Here is a 4,202-nt window from a genome sequence, read left to right on the forward strand (position 1 = left end):
GAGATTGCTGCCTTTATAACACCTAAGGGGTTGTATTCTTATTCAGTTATGCCGTTTGGTCTTCGGAATGCACCAGCAACATTCCAGCGTCTTATGAATCGTGTTGTCGGTGACATGGAAGGCTGCGCGGTGTATTTAGATGATGTGGTGCTATGTTCAGATACTTGGGACGTTCATATTCAGCGGATGCGGGAACTTTTCACTCGTTTGGCGGAGGCGAGGCTCACAGTCAACCTCGCAAAGTGTGAGTTTGCGAGGGCGACTGTGACCTACCTTGGCCGTGTGGTGGGGCAAGGGCAGGTTCGCCCTGTTAATGCTAAGGTTCGAGCTGTTGAGCAGTTTCCGGCACCAACAACTAAAAAAGAGTTGATGCGGTTCCTTGGCCTGGTGGGCTACTATAGGAGTTTTTGTAGAAACTTTTCTGCGGTTTTGGCCCCTCTTACGGATCTCCTGAGGGAGAAGGAAAAGTTTGTCTGGTCTCCTGCTTGTCATGTTGCTTTCCAACAGGTGAAGAGGCTCCTTTGTGATGCACCAGTTTTGGCAGCACCACGTTTTGATTGTCCATTTAAACTCTTTGTTGATGCTAGTCTGGAGGGTGCTGGGGCTGTTTTGGTCCAAGAGGATGATTGTGGCATAGACAAGCCTGTTAGTTTCTTCTCTAGAAAGTTTAATTCGTATCAACGTAACTATTCTGTTGTGGAGAAGGAGACTTTGGCGTTGGTTCTAGCTTTGAGACATTTTGATGTGTATGTTGGTGGAAGTACGCCTATAATGGTTTTCACAGACCATAATCCACTTACATTTCTTAATTCTTTACACTGTCCCAACATGAGGTTAATTAGATGGTCTCTTTTCCTGCAATCTTATTGTCTAGAGATCCGCCACATCAAGGGGACCGACAACGTGGTGGCAGACGCCTTTTCTATTCTCACTATTCCATCTTTTTTTTCCCTTCCTGTATTCTTAAATATGCTTCCTAGGTGCACCGGTTGGCGAGTTGGGGAGAGGTTGAATGTGTTGAGCAGTGGGACGGACGTCAAACACCTTCAGGTTGCAGTTTATAAATTAAGGGGATTGGATGGGTAGCTGATCTACTGTGGTACTCCAAGTGTTATGGGGAATTTCTATTTATATTATGTTTAGTTTTGATAGCTTTGTATTGTGGGCAGGACTCCAGTAGGGAGCCTGCTTTTGTGGGAGGGGGTGTGATGGTCTGCTGGCCTTGTCTGCGTCTGCCTTGCCCTGTGCTTTGTGTGTTTCTTGTAGGCGTGGCTGCAGACCATCTGTGAGATTGCTAACACCTGGGCCCGGCGTCTCCACACCTTTTAAAACGGCTTCCACCCTGTTACCCGTTGGAGCTTCTTTTCTTTTGCCCTAGTGCTTTCTTGCATGCACCACGCTTCCATCCACTGTCCACTCAGCCACACACTCACGTTACACTACTGACTCTACTGACTTCCACACTACGTTTTAGTCTGTTTATTTGCGTTACCGTTATAATAAATTACTTATTATTTTTGCTTCAAACGCTGCTTCCTTCATTTTTGCCATGGCCTTTGAGCCAGGTCATGACAGTGTGTGTGTGTGTGTATGTATGTGTGTGCATGTGTGTGTGTGTGTGTGGGTGTGTGTGTGTGTGTGTGTGCATGAGCTTGTGAGGAGAGAGAGAGAGAAAGAGAGAGGGCAAAAGACAGTGTGTGTGTGTGTGTGTGTGTGTGTGTGTGTGTGTTTGTGTATTTGTCTTGACATGTGTATTGTTGAGAGTTTGGGACAGTTTGTCATAAAACTGATTGATCGTTTCAACAGAACTACAAGGGGAATTTTCAGTGGACCAACACAGCTGGCATCCACAATACACACACACACACACACACACACATAAACACTCACACTCACTCACTCACATTCTCTCTCTTTCTCTCACACACACATACACACACACTCACTTAGGTAAATGTTGTCTTAGTAACATTTAAAATAAAAATACTATAGTTTATATAAAGAGGTACAGATGGCATCTAATCCATGACTCAGCTAAAACAGTGAGAGGATCACTTCACTTATGGAGAGTATAGAGCTTTACAATTTTTTGACAAAAAAAAAGCTTAACAAAAAGTTGCACTTCATTTGAAGGTATCTACATACCTACAAGAGTGACATGACTTACCTGTCAGGGGTGATACGATGATCAAGAAGGTGGTTTGCCCAGGGCGAGGCTCGGCCACTGCACTCAGATCTCACCCCTGCAATTCCCTCAAATGTAGGAATCTCGACTGCACAATTTCTGGTAGTGGGGGAATGCGTTCGCGCCCTCCCCTAATTTTTGAGGGCAGCCATGGCCTACGCAATGGGCCTCATTCCCCAATCACCTGGGGCAACCGTGGTCTACTGATTAGGGTGTGTGTGTGTGTGGGTGTGTGTGTGTGTGTGTCATTGTATGGGCTCAGGAAAACCTCTGATAACCATTGTCAATGTGCACAGTTTGATGCCCAATTCAAAAACTGCTGCCAAAATATTGTAACAGCCAAAACTGCCAAAATTGTTTTGAGACATGATACAGAAAATACCACCATCGTATCTCAGCCTAAAATGGACTGAGGTAACATGGAAAAAGGTCCTGTGGTTAGACCAATCAAAATTTTCCATTCTTTTTGGAAATCATGGACTCATCTGGGCTAAAGAGGAGAGGGCCTATCCAAGTATCCAACCTATCAAACTTGTTTTAGTGCTCAGTTCGAAACCCAACATATATGACGATGTGGAGGTGCATTAGTGCCTACAGCATGGGTATCTTGCACATTTGGCAAAGCACAATCAATTCTGAATATATACAGTATATGCTTTATTGCAGACACAGGTCCATATCATACCCACACATAATAAAAGTATAAACGTATAAAAAGGAGATACAAAATACATAGAAAATCACATATTAGCCTATAGGACATACAGGCATTTGTGCCAATGCCCTCTTAACTTAGAAGTGAATCTGTAGCAGCTTTTCAGAGGGCTGACTAGGGCTTCAATTATTTGGTTCTCTGACTTGTCCAGGCGGCACATAAAGCTAAACATCAATTGTCTTAAGAGTGCCTCACAAGTAGGCACTCTAGTGGACACAAATAATTGGCTGGCACTGTGCCACTTAGGGACACGAAGCAGCAACCTCATTGCATCATTGTATGCTACCTTAAGCCTCTGCGTACTTTTCTTCTTATAGTTAGACCAGAGCAGTATATAGTGGTGCTATGTAGCCTAAGTTCTAAACAGGGAGCACTTCACAGAGTCAGAGCACATAGAAAAGTTCCTTATAAGCATGTTATCTTGAGAATAAATTTTACACAGTGTCGGTAGGTCTTTGTCATATGTCCAGTCATCAGATATGACATGACCTAGGTATTTAACCTCCTCACACACATCAAGAGGGCTGTCTGACAAATAAAAGGTCGGTAAAGTTGATTTCCTGTCCTCAGCACTTCTAACTATCATTGTATGGCTTTTCTTAGCATTATACGTTACGTCATGGTCAATGCCATACTGGGAGCACACCTTCAGCATCTGCTGCAGCCCAGCACTATATGGACAGAATAATGTATACAAGTTTTGTATAGACCAACATACACGTTTTGTATACATTACATCCAGGCAATGCCTTTTCCAGGGAAGACCTTGAATATTTCAGGAAAACAATGCTAAAATGAATTCTGCAAATATTTAAACATTATTTTTCCATAGAGGAAGAGTCCAGGTGTTTTGTTTTGTTAAATGAAGAGGTGAAGCAGCACAGTGGTAAACATTCCCTGTCCCAACTTTTTCTGAAACATTTTGTTGGCATCAAATATAATAATCATAATCAAATATATATATGGTTATGGTTATGGGATTTGGCAGGCGCCTTTGTCCAAAAGCGAAATACAAATACAAAACAATATAATACTTAAATTTAACAGGGAACAAATTAAAATGTTGGTCAGACTATAGCAATAATAAACAATGTCAATTCAATCAATAGCCTATTGAAATAAATAATGAAAATGAGGGAAAAAGGTAATAATAAACAATAATGTCCATTCAATCAAAAATATAAAAAAATAACATGGCAACATTAAGGAGAATATCAATAATAAAAAGCACTAGGCAACTCATGGTGAAATATACTGTATATATATATATATATATATATATATATATATATATATATATAT

General features: G+C 41.6%; 1 non-coding gene across 1 annotated transcript; it reads left to right on the forward strand.

The window, feature by feature from the left end:
* The first annotated feature begins 2,159 nt into the window (after positions 1-2,159).
* On the forward strand, positions 2,160-2,319 carry LOC121712385. Its single transcript, XR_006032604.1, has one exon. It is a non-coding gene; the product is annotated as a U1 spliceosomal RNA (small nuclear RNA).
* Positions 2,320-4,202: the final 1,883 nt, after the last annotated feature.

The sequence above is a fragment of the Alosa sapidissima genome, chromosome 6 (genome assembly GCF_018492685.1).
Source record: "Alosa sapidissima isolate fAloSap1 chromosome 6, fAloSap1.pri, whole genome shotgun sequence".
NCBI classification, from domain to species: Eukaryota; Metazoa; Chordata; class Actinopteri; order Clupeiformes; family Clupeidae; genus Alosa; species Alosa sapidissima.